This window comes from Solanum stenotomum, chromosome 4 (genome assembly GCF_019186545.1).
Source record: "Solanum stenotomum isolate F172 chromosome 4, ASM1918654v1, whole genome shotgun sequence".
In the NCBI taxonomy this organism is placed as follows: domain Eukaryota; kingdom Viridiplantae; phylum Streptophyta; class Magnoliopsida; order Solanales; family Solanaceae; genus Solanum; species Solanum stenotomum.
Window position 1 is genome coordinate 23,152,640 of NC_064285.1, and position 18,489 is coordinate 23,171,128.

Here is an 18,489-nt window from a genome sequence, read left to right on the forward strand (position 1 = left end):
TCCCTGTCTGCCGATCCACGCATTTCATACGCAGTAATAGCACCTATCATTTCATGGATTTTATTGTATACTTGATGCTCAGCTAGGCTATCAATATTCCATTCAGTGATGCTTCTTCCTTCATAAGCGGAAGTGGATAAGAAGGCATTTTCCTGATACTGCAAATCTGGGAAAGAAGGTTTCTTATGGTAGTTTTTCATGTTATGAAAAAGACTACTTGCAAGTTTTTGGGGGAGGGAGGATTTCTCCTGGAGAGTGGAAATTGGTTCTTTCTGAAGAGTAGAAACCGTTTGGTGTTTTATCATCTTTTATAGAGAAGTTGGTAAGTTGTGGATTGATTTTCTGAATGATATTTCCTGTTACCTCAAAAGTATCAGAAAGTTTAGGGAATTTTTCTTTGGAAAATTCAGGGATTTTGAATCCAGGATAGGTTTCAATATTATGGCTGGATGAAGTAGAAGCCGGAGTCGGTCTTCCACTGATGGTAGGTTTAGTATCTTCTATTTGCCTGGAGATAATATGAAGGATTTGGTTAGAGTAATTGTTTTGTTCAACTACTCGGTCTATATCTGCAGATGTGAGCAAACTACCTGTCTTATCACTTTTTTCTTTGAAAGGAGAAGCTTTGATCACTGTACCTACAATAGGAATATTAATTCCTTCAAGAGGAGGGGGTAATAGATTCTACAATCTTGTTAGAGGTAGTGTGCCATTTAATAATGATAACTTGTAATGAGTCAGCACAATTTTCAATCCTACCATTCATTTCAAACCATTTGAAGAATTCTATTTCACATCCAATTCTTCTCATATCAGCCATCCATAAATCTCTAAAGGATTCTCTTTGCCTAAGAGTGTAGGTAGAAACATACCATTTTCTTCTTACCTGATTGTCAGGATGGATCCATTGTCCATGAAGGATGTTTGGATTGGGCTCAAAGGTTTTACCTGTCTTGAGCATTCCAAGCCAAGCTGGTTTGTCCTTGGGGTGTTCCATTTCACTTGCAGTGGGGCTGCCAGGTATATCTTGGTAAAATACTTTGGGTATGTTACCTGAGAAGTCTACTCCTGTGACTTTACCTTTACTGTTGTCAGTAACAAAAATAGTTTCTTCCTCATCCTCCGGGGTTTTTAAAGAAGAAGGTGGCCTGGGAACGGATCTTGAGGGACACGAAGTAGAAGGAGACCAGGACGACCTTCGATTCGAAGAAGATCTCCTTGCAGGATTGTCTAAGAATTTGAGTTCTATAGACCCATCTGAAAATTGGATGACTCTTTCAATCTGAGATCTTTCATAATGAGACGCAAAAGGTTGAGTTATGTTCTTAAAGCGCCAGTCATTGCTGGAGAGCATATCTTTCCATTGGAGAAGTCGAGGAACAAAGATAGAACTATGTTCATGGTTGGCTTCCATAAGCATAGTCTCACCTTTTATGCTCTCATTACGAGCTTTAGGAGAAAGATGAATTTTCATAAGACGATAATAGACTCAGTAAATAATAGCTATTTCATGAGTATTGTTTTACTGTTCAAGTTTTTAGTTTTGACATTGAGTGTCAAAGAATCCCAACGCTCACACTCAAAAAAAGGAACACAATGCATGTTTTCACCCATAGGTTTGCCCTTATTTTCCAATCAATTTTCGATTTGGTTTCCTCAAGATCAAAAAGGTCTTTCTAAGGCTTGTAATGGGGCTGAGTGCAAAGGTATGGTCATTTAGGCTCAATGACTTTTTCCTCGTGAGTTGTGGCCTTCTCAAGGCATTCCCTTCTTTTCCTTTATCAATTCTTTTTCTAGTGTTTATAAGTCACCTTTTTTTTTATTCTCCTCCATGGACTGCTTGAAACCCGATTCCCTTCATACTTTATTCCACATTTCATTCTTTTTTTTAATTAAATTGAAGGGGTTCCATTTTTATGAAATATCATGGGTTAAGGGGGGCTTTTGGCCTAAGTTGGCTATTCACTAAGCCACAAATTAAGAGGATTATAGGTAGCGGTTCAAGTAAGGTCTAGGGTTCATCAAGGTTCTTCCAAAGAAAGGTAAGGCTCAAAGGGTATTCAAAAGAGTTTCACACGTTCACGGGTAGGCCACAAAAGAGGTATATGCCAAATTTAGCTCACACTTTTTAAAATTGCCTAAGATCATATCAAGAGGAGACCTTTCTAAATCAATCAGACTAACAAGGAAAATTCTATGTTTATTCATGCAAGTTTCAAAGCAAGCTAATCACACAAGGCATCGACACTTCAGTAAAACAAGACTACAAAATTTCGCTAGTGTGCAATGGTCATTACAAGAAAATCAATTCAATAAATGGCTAATCACAATGTGATGCAACGAGTTCACATATTGTCTAAGCAACTTCATTTAGCCTCATCATAGCCGTACATTCATATTCGTTCAATTGAGAGCACTATTCAAGTCATCGGTATTGATCGAGACCGAGACTCAATTTTTTGCGAAAGAACTGCCACATTTAGCTCACGAAGGGTGGAAAATATGTGTGAAGAATTCAAAAAAATTGGAAGGGTCAAAATCATTTGCAATTAAGAATAAGCGGAGCCACAAGCTCAAACAATCGCAAAGCATTTTTTTAAAACACAATTAAAAACAGATAACCCAAATGTACACCAAAACAAGGAGGTGGGCCTCACCCCACCACAAACAAAAGTGTTTGTCCTCAAATGCAAATAATACAGAATCCAGACGGCAAAGTAAAGAAAGATAAGACATAGAAAGAGGTAAAGAGGGATCCTGTCTATGCAGTCTCTCTATCTGCCAGGGCGTTCGATGCATTTCCCTGAAGTAAAACCATGGTCCCCGGAGTATTGTTTTTTTAGCCCTCGTTGTTTGTCTTTGTCGTGGCCTCTACAGCAAGATTGGATGCAATCATCTGATCTATCTCTTGAGTTGCTTCGAAGGCCCGTATTACATTAACAAAACTTTGAGCCCATGAAGGCACATTAAGGTCGATGGGAATTCATCTCTTTGCCCTAGCTTCATTGGTATATTTCCTTTGTCTGGCTAGCTCTGCTTTCTTTTCATCTTTCTTAAACTTTTGTGCTCTTATGTGCCTGGGTGGATCATTTCTCCCTACGACTTTTGATCTAACAGTTACTGCAAAAACTTTGAGGATAAGTTAGATAGCACTTCAAACAGGAGAAAAAGGGTGTTTTTGGGTGTGGAATCGCTTAGCCAAGCTAGTTAGCAAAGTGCTTATCTTGTTAGGCCAATAGTTGAAAGTGATGTACAACGGATACAAGGGGCAGACAAAGGACGAGCAAGGAATCTTTCAGCGAGTCGCCGAATACATTTTGCGAATTAAACTGACCGCCGAAAGTCACAGATCGATCAATACATAAAGTATTCAGTTAAAGGTGGAATGGGGACGTTAGGTGAACCGCCGAGCAGTTTGGCGAATTTTGTTCATTTCGCCGACCAGCTCAACGTGTCCAGTTTCAACCCATTCTTTCAAACTTCACCCAACAACCCCAGATAGTGCAACTTACGCTTATATAACTCAATTTCAATAAAGACCCAAAGAAACTTCTTTTCTAACCGCTTAACAGTTCACTTCAAAGCAAAACTAAGTGGTAGACCCTCAAATCATGCAGAAAATAGCAAGTCTTAATCGATAATAAATACAATCCTAGTGACTCAGAGACTCAACAGATATTTTCTACCATTAGTGATTATGCAAATGAGTAAAATGTTTGATCAAATAACTGAGGAGTTTTATTACCAACCTTTGATGCCGAATTAGATAGTACTAGCTTGCTAGGCAGCAATCTGATCCTAATTCAAGCACAATCGACACGTAAAATACTCTAAAAGTGTGATAAATATAACAGCTAAAGTGTGAGTGTGAGTTTGTGAAAAGGGACAAAGTGAAAGAAAGTGAATGAAATGGGACTTTTAAACCTGTGACTTGTGACCGTCCAGTTTCTGCTCATTCGACGATGTTAGTCGATCTCGCTCAATCACTCAACGAAACACCGAATATCTAATGTCCTCGCCAAATATAACAGAGTTTTTAGTTCAGGCGAGCAATGCATTGGCGGTCTTTATCGAGATCGCCAATTGGATTGGCGATGTGCCGACAAAATTCATACTCCGCCGAGTTTTACAGACTCAACCTTTAAGATGTATTTCGTCAAATGGTGGGAATGATTGGGTGCACCGAACTCGTCAGTGATCCGTCAAATTGAACTGTTGCTCGCCTCCATACATATTTTCAAGCACTTTCCTTACTCAATCTGTACAAATAGCACACTATTATTTTATCAAGATAAAAAAATAAGTAAATGGTTTTGGCTTGTCTCTCAAACAGCGCCTTAGTTAACGTCGCGGAACGACGTAAGTTAACCATTAGACCTCACACTTAGGGTTAGCCATAGTGTCACTAGGCAAACCCCCTTGTTGTCTTGGATTGAGATGAGACGAGATATGACCCATTTGGATATCTAACTGTTTGATTGAAACTGAATGAGAGGTGAAAGTTTGGCTGAGGGTAGACACGTCTTCTTTCATACCTTTTGGCATTTTGTCTGACCTTTCAACTTTGTTTAGAATACGCGAGAGCATATCCTCAGACCTACCACCTTTCGAATCCTTGGGCTTCTGACGCTCATGGGAGGCACATATCTATCCTTCTCCCCATCCTTCCAATTTGGATTACAGTCCCTCCATTCACGATCTCGATCCATCCGGCCTTCATCTCTAACCCATCCTTGATTACCACCCTGCCTTGGGTAGTTTGAACGGTAGCCCCCTCCTTGGTTAGCTAGGAAATTTACTTCCTCGTCATACATTGCTTCAAACTTCATCTCCTTAGGATTCGCAACCCCGACATCCACAACATTGACACCACGGGCACTAGCCCCCATGATATTTTTAGATAAAATGTCAAGTTGCGTCATGATCTTGGCCATGTTTTGGTCTCTCTCATTATCTTTTTCAACCTGCTCCTTGGATAGCTGAAATGTGACCTCTGAGACCTAGTCTTCGCGAGTGTACCATGCCCTGTTGATGGTTGTCATCCCATCGAGTAGTTGAGCCGCTACTGCATATGGCTATTAAATTAAGCCTCCAGGCGGGAGTTGATCAGCTACACCTTTGTTCACTGAGTCTAGACTCTAGTAAAAGTATTGAAGGAGCACATTATTAGGTAGACAATGGGTTGGGCATTGTAACACCAATTTCTTATACCGAAGCCATGTTTCGTGAAAAGGTTCTCCATTCAGACGCTTAAAGCTTTGAATGTTATCCCGAATAGTCATCATCTTTGAGGGAGGGAAAAATCACACATTAAATGCGGTGACCAGCTCCACCCATGAAGTGATTGAATTTCGTGGTAATTCAGCTAGCCACTTGCAAGCTTCCCCCATCAATGAGAAAGGGAATAGTCTTAATCGAACTGATTCCTGAGAGATGTTCTTGAACGAGAAAGGTCGACACATATCCACGAAGTTTCGAAGATGCTCATATGGGTTCTCATGAACCAATCCACTGAAAAGTCCTTTTAGTTGCAAAAGTTTCAACATGGTGCTTGTTATGTGGAACACCGCATTTCCTTCTGCTGGAGGTAGACGGATGGCTCTGACACCTCCCATGAGATGTGGATTATTGATGTTGGGCTATTGGACATCGTTGGGGTTACCAATGTCGTCTGGATGGCCCATTTGGCTCCCCTTACTACCGTTAACACTCATGCTTTCTGAAATGTTTACACAATCAACCGAACAAAACTAAAAATTAAATTAGTAAACTACAACTAAGAAGAACAAAAATTCTACTAATCTAAAAATTCTCAAATAACACCACTCCCTGGTAGTGGCGCCATTTTGATGTTTATCATGACCAACGACGCTAACCTACGGTATGAGTGTCTACGATCTTCGATAGTATAGTAACCCAACTAAAGGTTGGGGTCATGTCCCAAGGAAGTGGTTTTGAGAATTTATAAAAAAATAAAAAATTTAGCTCTAACTAATCGTAGCTAAAGACATTAACGATTAAAAGCATAGTAAATTAAAGGGGGCGACACAAAAGTGTCAAATATCGATTTTGGGGTTTGGTCACAATTAGTAAAAACAACAAAAATAACAAGAAAATCAAGTATGGGTAAGAATTCTTGGGGTGTGACGGCAATACAAGTTGAAATAAGTAGTTTGGGACATGCTTTTGATAGAAAATTTACAAGATAATAGTGACTAGGCTAAGCTTTAAATGGAAATAAGTTCCCTCTCCAGAAACTTACCCCGTTTCAAATGCGTTCCTCTCGGACATCCATTTGCCGAATGAAAACCAGCCTACGCCTTACCCCCATTCACTCTCTCGAGCTAAGTGTTCAGATATGGGACTAGGGATCACCCTCTCAGTCTGAACCTCATGTTGACCACTTCTTAGGCCATCAGTGTAGTGGTCTTGGTTTCGCGACCTCCCTCTCGGGCAAGCCGAAAACACATGGGTGACTTTGTATTTGCAACTACAAACCCTTTAGGTTAAATAACAACCACTAGGTGAAATCACCATTAAACTACATCTAACCTATCAACAAGCAAGACCCAACAATAATATCAACACATATTTGCTAAATCACTCCCCAAGAATGGGGGGTTTTAGCCACACATCAAGAAATAACAAAATAAACCTAAAATGATATTAAAATTAAATGGGTATAAGAAATTAAACCTTGATTTAAGCCAAGGAAGAAGAATGGAGAAGACCCACTTCCAACTTGAGGAAGATGAAATCTTTCTTTCTTCAAGTCTCCCAAAAACCCTCTCCAAATTTGAGAGAAAATATCCAAAAAAGTACTATTCTATTCTGATAATAATAATAATGGTTCAGAACTGATAATATTAATAACAAGTTTAGTATTTATAGCTATAAAAAATTAGCGCTGGCAGATCTTTCAGTGAAGTTAGTCGATGTTGCCGAATGACTCTGTGACTCGCCCTTCTTTTGTTTTATTGCCGTTTCATGCTTGCCTTCAGCCTCTTCATGTTCTGGACCATTGGGTGGTATAGTACTGCTTTGTGGAACTATTCGGCGACAGGCCGACTACTGCTTTCATTGCCTTTTTGATCCTCTTCCTTTAGGGCTTCGCATACTGGAACAAAGGGAGGAGTCTGTCCTTTCGGCGAATCGCCAAAGGTTCTTGGCGATACTCATGCTTCAACTTCTTCATTCTTTTCAGCCTTTTTGTTCCTTTTTGCGCCTAAGTGTCCATGTTTCCACTAAAACTTCAAATACCTAAGACTTAAAAGTTTTCCATCAGATATTGAGACAAAATAAGCATTCGAAGACACTATTTCTATTAAAATAAACCCCTAAATTAGTCCAATTTGTGGACTCATCACCTATCACAAATCACAATCCTTGAATCTATAATTCAATTCAAGGAAAGATAAGAGTCAAGTCAAGAGAAGTTAAGAATTAAGTCAAGAGAAGTTAATAGTCAAGACAAGAAAAGTTAAGAGTTAAGTTAAAAAAAGTTCATAAAGTTTTCCAAAAGTCTTTTACAAATATTTTAACTTTTTTTTAAGAATTGAGTTTNAGTTTTGAGTTGAGTAAAGAGTAAAGTTTGAAGTGCATTTCTTCAAAAGAGTATATCGGGACTATGTATTCCCAAAGAGTGTATGCTTTCACATTTGAGCAAGAAAGGAAACTGAGATTTTCAAAAGAGTCTCTGAGCTAGTTTTTAGTAAAATGTAAGAGTAAAGTTCATTCTACAAAGATTATTCGGGAACTAAGTATTCCCAAGCGATAAAATATTTTCACATTTGAGCAAGAAAGGAAACTGAGATTTCCAACAGAGCTTTTAAGCTATGTTTTTGAATAATTATCTCAAAGCAAAGAAAGTGTTTTGTTTTTACAAACATATGAGCTAAATTATATTTTGGGAGTAGTATTGAGCACCGATATGGGGACAAGCTTGAGTTCAGATAAATCTTGTCTCCATAAACCATATATCCATCATGGGTAGTAAAGGATCATACTTTTTAGATGACTCATTAAGATGCTTTTAGCTTAAGCTAGTGGATCCACTAAGTTAAGCGTTCTATATGACAGTAAAGTATAGGACAGTTCTGGCAGCGTGAGCAAGATGATGTATCACCACTTAGGCTCATAGTGGTGGTTATCAGTTAGAGAAACTACCACAGAAACAATATTACTTTATTATATGAGTAAATTTGAGTTTGTTATTGTGTTTTCTTTAACGAACTAAGTTGTTTTCTACTATTTTAAAATATTTCTATATGTTGCATGTGTTTTATTGTTTTATATTGAGTTAAGTTATTCAGGAGTTGAGTAAAGCCAAAGTAAGTGTTTCTTTCAGATTCTTTTCAAGCTTAAGTTATGTTTAGCATTCAAACTCGCATACTTGTACATTCAATGTACTGATACCAGTTGGCCTGCATCTTATTATGATGCAAACGTAGGTAATAAGGATCAGCATCCAGCGCCTCGTTGATCCAGTTGAGCACTCAGAATCTGGTGGTGAGCCTCCTTGGTTTTCGGAGGATCCTTTTTATTGTTTTCAGTATTTAGTTCATTAGGATGTTGTGGGTCTTGTCCCGACATCCATCTCATTTATTTGAGGCTTTATAGATAGTCAGTCAGTTAGTTGATTTGTATTTATCTTGTTATTGATTTAAATTCAGTTTTCAGTTGCCACTTTGGCTAAGTTAAATGTTTATTTCTAAAACATTATGAGTTTAGTTTGAGACAGTTGAGTTATCTTGCATTTGAGTTCTTTTCTTAATGCTTAAAGTCTTCCGCTAAGTAAGTAAGCCAGGCCAAGGGTTCGCTTGGAACCAGCAATGGTTCTTGAGTGCCAACCACGTCCGAGGTGTAAGCGTGGGGTGCCAAAGCACAAACGCCAGAGGTGTAGGCTCTAAGTTTGTGCTCTGGCGCCCCAGGCCTCTCAGAGCGCCAAGGACGCCAGTTCTCCCCATTCTTTCCCCACCTTCTCATACTTGTTCCTAAGTGATGTACCTATGCCTCCTAGTCGATTCCAATACTCTAAAGTACATCTAAACATCATGAAATCATCCATAAACAGGAGATCATGAACCTTGAATCCATAATTCAATTCAAGGAAAGTTAAGTTCAAATTCAAAGAAGTTTTTAGTCAAGTTTAGAATTTAATGCAGCAAAGCAAAATTTCTTAAAGTTTACAAGGGTCTTTAACAATGTCTTAACGTTGCTTTAAGACTTAAGTTTTGAAGTTAAGCAAGAGTAATGCTATGGTTTGAAGTTCTGTTCTTCAAAGAAGTATATGGTGACTATGTATTCCCAAAGAAATTTAAAAGAAATATTTTCACATTTAAACAAGATTGGAAACTGAGATTTCTAAAGAGCCTTCAGGCTAGTTATCAGAAAAGAGTAATCGCTTTCTAAATGAATCAAGAAGGGAAACTTTGATTTCTAATATAGCCTTTGAGCTAAGTTTTTTAGCACTAATCTCAAATCACCGAGGAAATATGTTTTAAAAACATAAGAGCCAGTACATTTTTGGAAGTAGTATTGAGAACCGAATTGGGGGATCGTTCAAAGAACCCACAGCCCCCATAGAACCGTGTAGCCATCATGGGTAGAAGAGGTTCATACTTTTTAGATGAATCCTTTTCAAATTAGACTAGTGGATCCATTAGGTAGTTTAGGTTCCATACCTTTGGCTGGGTATAGGATGCTCTGGCAGCGTGAGGTTGATCGTTGTATCATCACTATAGCTCTTATGTGATGGTTGTCGGTTAGAGAAACTCCCACAACATGTATTGTACTTTTATATACATCAGTTCATTTGTATTTCTACATACATCTCAAATTTATTGTATCTTTTTATACACACAGAGTTTATAGTATGTTTTTAAATAGCTTCTCTTTATATTGCACTTGTTTTAAATTGTTTTATATTGAAATGAGTCAGTCAGGTTGAGTTGAGTTAAGCCAGGTAAGTTATTCAGTTTCTTTCTTGCCTATGTATTGCTTAGCATTCCAACTCGCATACTCGTACATTCAATGTACTGATGCCAGTTGGCCTGCATCTTATTATGATGCAGACGCAGGTAACCAGGATCAACATCTGGCACCTCGTTGATCCAGTTGAGCAGCTCAAAGTGAGTGGTGAGCCTCTTTGCATTCCGGAGGAGTCTTTTATTTGCTTTTAGTCTTTCATTTATTAGGATGTTGTGGGGTTTGTCCTAACATCCCTCTCTGTATTTTAGAGGCTTCATAGACAGTCAGATAGTTATTAGAGCAGATGTCTTTCTTTATCCTTCAAATATTGTTTAATGACTTAAGTGTCATTTTGGCCAGTTTATTATTCTTTAAGTTGTTATATGAGGTTGTTTATTTGAGTTAAGTCTTTCCCTGAGTTAAGTATGCCAGGCCAAGGGTTCATTTGGGGCCAGCAATGGTCTTCGAGTGCCAGTCCCGCCCAGGGTGTAGGCTCGGGGCATGACATTATCGGTGTGAAGCGTGCCACATCTATAATTAGGAGGCTGCAATATTTAGGAAATTCCTTCACTTCTTTCATACTCATTTCGTGCTTTAGAGTTTTATCTCTAAAAAGTTTCTTTCTAACTTGTGCCTGTACATAACTGATTTTGAGTTGGCCTATGGTTGAGAGTGCTTTCATGAGGCGTTTCTTTCCTCATGAGCTAAGAGAAGTGAAGAGATGGTTGTCGACAAGAGGAGCAAGATGAGTTTATTCGTAGTTGGGTTGACTCGTCTGTCAAGTAAGGAAAGTAAGGCAGCCATGCTAATAGGGGATATGAACATAGCAAGGCTGATGATCCATGTACAACAAGTTGAAGATCAGTTCCTAAGGGCCGTTTTATTTCATACTTTAAGGTGAAAAAGTTAGTTTCCAAGAGGTGTGTCTATCACTTAGTCCGAGTTATTGACTCTAGTGTTGAGATGCCTCCAATTTAATCAGTTTCGATAGTAAAAGATTTTTCAGAAGTCTTTCCAGATGATCTACTCGGAGTCCTTCCTGAGAGAGAAATAGACTTCGGCATAGACATTCTTCCAGATACTCGTCCTATATATATTTTGTCATATAGCATGGCACCAGCAGAGTTGAAAGATTTAAAAGAGCAGTTGAAAGATCTTTTAGAGAAAGGTTTTATTCAACCACGTATCTCACATTGGGGCACTCCGGTCCCATTTGTGAGAAAGGAAGATGGTTCCCTTAGGATGTGTATAGATTACCGTCAGTTGAACAAGGTTGCGATCAAGAATAATATCCTCTCCCAAGGTTGATGATTTTTTTGGTCAGCTTCAGGATGGTACTTATTTCAGTAAGATAGACCTCAGATCTAGCTACTATCAGTTAAGAGTAAGGGAATGTGACATTCCGAAGACAGCCTTCAGCACCCGTTATGGTCACTATGAGTTTCTAGTCATGTCATTCAGTTTAACCAATGCACCTGTAGTGTTTATGGACCTTATGAATAGGGTATTCAAACCTTATTTAGATATGTTTGTTATCATCTTCATTGATGACATACCAATCTAGTAAAGGAATGCAAAAGATCATGCTAGCCATCTCATAATAGTTCTTCTGACTTTAAAAGATAAAGTGTTATATGCCAAGTTCTCTAAGTGTGAGTTTTGGGTTGAGTCTGTGGCATTCTTGGGCCACATAGTTTCCGGTGATGGAGTTAGAGTTGATACTCAGAAAATAGAGGAAGTGCAGAATTGGCCTAGACCCACATCTCCAACTGATATTAGTAGTTTCTTGGGTTTGGCTGGCTATTATAGAATGTTCGTCGAAGGGTTCTCGTCTATTTCATCTCCTTTGACCAAGTTGACTCAGATGACAGTGAAATTTTAATGGTCTGAAGCTTGTGAGAAAAGCTTTCAGGAATTGAAAAAGAGGTTGACCACTGCCCCAATGTTGACCTTACTAGAAGGTACACAAGGCTTTGTTGTATATTGTGATGCGTCTAGAGTTGGTTTGGGTTGTGTACTAATGAAGAATGGCAAAGTTATAGCTTATGCCTCCAAACAGTTGAAAGTTCATGATAAGAATTACCCAACCCATGATTTAGAGTTGGCTGTCGTAGTATTTGCTTCAAAAATATGGCGCCATTATCTTTATGATGTGCATGTGGATGTGTTCACCGATCACAAGAGTCTTCAGTATGTGTTAAGTTAGAAAGAGCTTAATCTTAGACAGAGGAGGTGGTTAGAATTACTCCAGGATTATGACATGAGTATTCATTATCACCCAGGTAAGGCTAATGTTGTTGTTGATGCTTTGAGCAGGTTATCTATAGGTAGTACCGCCCATTTTTAGGATGATAAGAAAGAGTTACCAAAAGAGGTCCATAGAGTTGCACGACTCGGAGTTCAACTAAGGGATTCCACAGAAGGAGGAGAAGTGGTGATGAATGGGGCTGAATCATCATTAGTGTCAGAAGTAAAAGATAAGCAAGACTACGATCCTTTATTGCTTGAATTAAAGGCAAGTGTTCATAAGCAAAAAAAAAGTGATGGCTTTTGAACAAGGGGAGATAGTGCTTTAAGGTATCAAGGTGGATTGTGTGATTGATTTCAAGGATAATTGGGATGATCACCTACCTCTCATTAAGTTGCTTACAACAATAGTTACCATTCTAACATCCAAATGGCTCCTTACGAAGATCTTTATGGGATAAGATGCAAATATCCTATAGGATGGCTTGAAGTTGGTGAATCTGGGTTGATAGGACCAGACTTAGTTCATCAAGCTATGGAGAAAGTGAAATTGATTCAAGAAAGGTTGAAAATAGCACAGAGTCATCAGATATCTTACACTGATGTCAGGAGGAGGGGGTTAAAGTTTGAAGTAGATGATTGAGTTTACTTGAAAGTTTCAACCATGAAGACTATTATGAGATTTGGTAAGAAGGGGAAGCTTAGTCCCCAGTATATTATTGGCCTTACAGAATATCCAAGAGGATTGGCAATGTAGCTTATAAGTTAGACCTACCACAAGAATTAGCAGCAGTCCATTCGGTGTTCCACATCTCCATGTTGAAGAAGTGCATGGGAGATCCTTCACTTATCATACTAACTGAAGATATTGGTATCAAGTATAGCGTATCTTATGAAGAGATTCCACTTCAGATTCTAGATCGCCAAGCTCGCAAGTTGAGAACAAAAGAGGTAGCATCAGTCAAAGTTCTTTGGAGGAACTAGTTTGTTGGGAAAGCTACTTGGGAAGTTGAGGAGGATATGAAGAAGAGATATCCACATCTCTTCGAATCCGGAGAAGTTCCAACTTAAGGTACTGAACCTTTTCTTGGATTTTATTTATAAGATTAGCATGTTGTAATTGCATTTCTTGTTGGGTATTTGAGCTGAATGTTAAATGTTACACCCTTAGCCTACTAAGAGTAATCTCATTTGAGGACGACTGTTTCCAAGGGGGAGATATTGTAACATCTCACAATTTGAAATAACTAGGAAGAAGCTTATAATTGGAAATAGTCATTTTTGGAAAGAATGAAAATCTGGAAATTTTGTAAAGTTAAAATAAGTTGAGTTTAGGTCAAATTCAAATGACCATAAATTCTAGCTCAGGATGAGTTAGGTGTATTTACAGGTATTTTTGGAAAGCTCTTGGAATAATATTTCCAACGCCGCTAAGTTTGCCCGATTTTGAGTTTGTATGAGTGAGATAGGCCCTTTGGAAGTTGGGTTGTTCAAATAAGGAAATGTCTGATCCGGATTTTTAAAGGGTGTTTTGGTCATTTCCATACCTTATTATTTTAATTTGTTTTTGGTAAATTAACTAACGGTCAAAATTGAATTGGTTCAGTTTAGACAATTGGAAATTTACGCTAGGGTTTTTGGAGAAAGAACGCAAGAGGAGAAGAGAGATGAAAGAGCAAAGTTCGCCGTTCTTGAAGGTTCAGCTTGTGGATTTCGACAAGGGTTAATCCCTAAAGAGGTATGTGAGTTCACATAGCGTTGGGTTCATTCACCCACGCGCCAAACATGTTTTATTCAGTGTAATTTCATCCTAAAAAGATTGAGAATTTGATACTCTTGAGTTGTATTCTTGAATTGCTTTCGTTTCTTGAATTTGGGATGAGATTGAGGAGTTCTTGAGAGTTCAAGATTGATTATTAGTGTTGATTTGAGTTAGATTCTTCTGTACATGTTGCGGGTACCTGAATCTAAAGAGATATGGAGAAAAAGAATAGAAATTAGGCGAATTGGGCCTAGAAAATAAAGAAGAAAAATGTAGGGCAAATCTAGAGCCCCAAGCCGCGTCGCGAACCCGCACCACAGTTTCGCAAAAAATTTCCTCGTGTCACGGAGCGGTCACGGACCGTTCTGCCTCAAAAAGTATTTTCCGCGACCAAAATTTAAATACACCGCCATGTCAAGGACACACCCTCAAACACTGATTTCTTGATCATTTCTCATATATAGCTATCTAAAATCATTCCTAAACATCAAGAGATCTTTCCTATCACAAATTACAATCCTTGAATCCATAATTCAATTCAAGGAAAGCTAAGATTCAAGTCAAGAGAAGTTAAGAGTTAAGTCAAGAGAAGTTAATAGTCAAGTTAAGAGAAGTTCATAAAGTTTTTCAAAAGTCTTTTTCAAATGTTTTAAGATTTAAGTTTTGAGTTGAGTAAAGAGTAAAGTTTGAAGTGCATTTCTTCAAAAGAGTATATCGGGACTATGTATTCCCAAAGAGTGTATGCTTTCACATTTGAGCAAGAAAGGAAACTGAGATTTTCAAAAGAGTCTCTGAGCTAGTTTTTAGTAAAANTTATGAAGAGATTCCACTTCAGATTCTAGATCGCCAAGCTCGCAAGTTGAGAACAAAAGAGGTAGCATCTGTCAAAGTTCTTTGGAGGAACTAGTTTGTTGAGAAAGCTACTTGGGAAGTTGAGGAGGATATGAAGAAGAGATATCCACATCTCTTCGAATCCAGAGAAGTTCCAACTTAAGGTACTGAACCTTTTCTTGGATTTTATTTATAAGATTAGATATTGTAATTGCATTGCTTGTTGGGTGTTTGAGCTGAATGTTAAATGTTACACCCTTAGCCTACTAAGAGTAATCTCATTCAAGGACGACTGTTCCCAAGGGGGAGATATTGTAACATCTCACAATTTGAAATAACTAGGAAGAAGCTTATAATTGGAAATAGTCATTTTTGGAAAGAATGAAAATCTGGAAATTTTGTAAAGTTAAAATAAGTTGAGTTTAGGTCAACTTCAAACGGCCATAAATTCTAGCTCAGGATGATTTAGGTGTATTTACAGGTATTTTTGGAAAGCTCTTGGAATAATCTTTCCAATGCCGCTAAGTTTGCCTGATTCTAAGTTTGTATGAGTGAGATAGGCCCTTTGGAAGTTGGGTTGTTCAAATAAGGAAATGTCCGATCCGGATTTTTAAAGGGTGTTTTGGTCATTTACATACCTTAGTATTTTAATTCGTTTTTGGTAAATTAATTAACAGTCAAAACTGAATTGGTTTAGTTTAGACAATTGGAAATTTACGCTAGGGTTTTTGGAGAAAGAACGCAAGAGGAGAAAAGTTTGTCGTTCTTGAAGGTTCAGCTTGTGGATTTCGACAAGGGTTGATCCCTAAAGAGGTATGTGAGTTCACACAACATTGGGTTCATTCACCCACGCGCCAAACATGTTTTATTCAGTGTAATTTCGTCCTAAAAAGATTAAGAATTTGATACTCTTGAGTTGTATTCTTGAATTGCTTTCGTTTCTTGAATTTGGGATGAGATTGAGGAGTTCTTGAGAGTTCAAGATTGATTATTAGTGTTGATTTGAGTTAGATTCTTCTGTACATGTTGCGGGTACCTGAATCTAAAGAGATATGGAGAAAAAGAATAGAAATTAGGCGAATTGGGGCTAGAAAACGAAGAAGAAAAATGTAGGGCAAATCTAGAGCCCCAAGCCGCGTTGCGAACCTGCACCATACTTTCGCAAAAAAATTCCTCGTGTCGCGAAGCGGTCACGGACCGTTCTGCCTCAAAAAGTATTTTCCGTGACAAAAATTTAAATACACCTCCATGTCGTGGACCCACCCTCAAACACCAATTTCTTGATCATTTCTCATATATAGCTATCTAAAATCATTCCTAAATATCATGAGATCTTTCCTATCACAAATCACAATCCTTGAATCCATAATTCAATTCAAGGAAAGCTAAGATTCAAGTCAAGGGAAGTTAAGAATCAAGTCAAGAGAAGTTAATAGTCAAGTAAAGAGAAGTTCATAAAGTTTTTCAAAAGTCTTTTTCAAATGTTTTAAGACTTAAGTTTTGAGTTGAGTAAAGAGTAAAGTTTGAAGTGCATTTCTTCAAAAGAGTATATCGGGACTATGTATTCCCGAGGAGTAAATGTTTTCACATTTGAGCAACAAAGGAAACTGAGATTTTCAAAAGAGTCTCTGAGCTAGTTTTCAGTAAAGAGTAAGAGTAGAGTTCATTCTTCAAAGATTATTAGGGAACTAAGTATTTCCAAGAGTTAAAATATTTTCACATTTGAGCAAGAAAGGAAACTGAGATTTCCAACAGAGCTTTTAAGCTATGTTTTTGAATAATTATCTCAAAGCAAAGAAAGAGTTTTGTTTTTACAAACATATGAGCTAAATTATATTTTTGGAGTAGTATTGAGCACCGATATGGGGACGAGCTTGAGTTCAGATAACTCACGTCTCCATAAACCATTTAGCCATCAAGGGTAGTAAAGCATCATACTTTTTAGATGACTCTTTAAGATGCTTTTAGCATAAGATAGTGGATCCACTAAGTTAAGCGTTCTATATGATGGCAAAGTATAGGACAGTTCTGGCAGCGTGGGCAAGACGTTGTATCACCACTTAGGCTCATAGTGGTGGTTGTCGGTTATAGAAACTCCCACAGAAACTATATTACTTTATTATATGAGTAAACTTGAGTTTGTTATTGCATTTTCTTTAACGAACTAAGTTGTTTTCTACTATTTTAAAAGCTTTCTATATATTGCATGTGTTTTATTGCTTTATATTGAGTTAAGCTATTCAGGAGTTGAGTAAAGCCAAGGTAAGTGGTTCTTTCAGATTCTTTTCAAGCTTAAGTTATGTTTAGCATTCCAACTCGCATACTCGTACATTCAATGTACTGATGCCAGTTGGCCTACATCTTATTATGATGTAGACGCAGGTAATCAGGATCAGCATACAGCGCCTCGTTGATCCAGTTGAGCACTTAGAGTCTGGTGGTGAGCCTCCTTGCTTTTCGGAGGATCCCTTTTATTATTTTTCAGTATTTAGTTCATTAGGATGTTGTGGGTCTTGTCCCAACATTCATCTCAGTTATTAGAGGCTTCCAGTCAGTTAGTTCATTTGTATTTATCTTGTTATTGACTTATGTACAGTTTTGAGTTGCCACTTCAGCTAAGTTAAATGTTTATTTCTAAAACATTATGAGTTTAGTTTGAGACCGTTTAGTTATCTTGCATTTGAGTTCTTTTCTTAATGCTTAAAGTCTTCTGTTGAGTAAGTAAGTCAGGCCAAGGATTCGCTTGGGGTCAGCAATGGTTCTGGAGTGCCAGCCACGTCCAGGGTGTAGGCTCGGGCCATGACAAAACCGAAGTCAAGAAAGCTAATTAACCAATTCTTTTCCCTTCTTCAATGTCTTAGAATATTCTCAATCTATCAAGTAAGCATAATTCATAAGTAAACGAGTCCATACACATTTATATTGCTATATTTATAGCCTAGATGTCAAAAATCATAGAGCAAAAATCTATGATCAAGTTCCTAATCTTGATGTCAATTGATATATCAACTATCATATTTTTCTAATTCAAGCCCCGGATTAAATTTCATTTCCTTCAAATAACATCAATCTAATGGTGTCTATATAACATGATACACCTTATAGAAAATTTTATACACAAATATATCAAAACTTGAGTTATAATATGCTAACTTTAATATTAAAGTTGAGTCATGTAAACTAAGACTTAACCACGAAATCAATAACTAAACCACAAACAACACATAGAAGTTGCCTTATAAATGATTCATTCGTATCATCTCACCCCGGAATGATTAGCTTATAATAACTGCCTAGAGATTTGCTTTATAATGACCACTAAAGCCTCATTGAGAACTCCACTATAATGCTCCATCATACGATTACAAAAACAACCATAAGTTTCTCAAAATTTTGAAGTTTCCATATAATTTCTCTATCAAAAACTACCTAATCATGATTTGTTTTTTACATTGTGGTCATTATTAATTGATAACAATATAAAAGAAAATAAATGGAAAGGACTATGAAAGGGTATACAATACCAGGAGTTGCTTCCTTCGATGTGCGGCGTCGCTTTTATCTTTCTGTTTTTTTCTTTCTTTCTCAAATTAAGATCTAAAAATATTAAACCAACTAACTTATTCCAATATATGTGGTACAAGTGTTATATAGTACTCAACAAAATATCAATTTAGCCC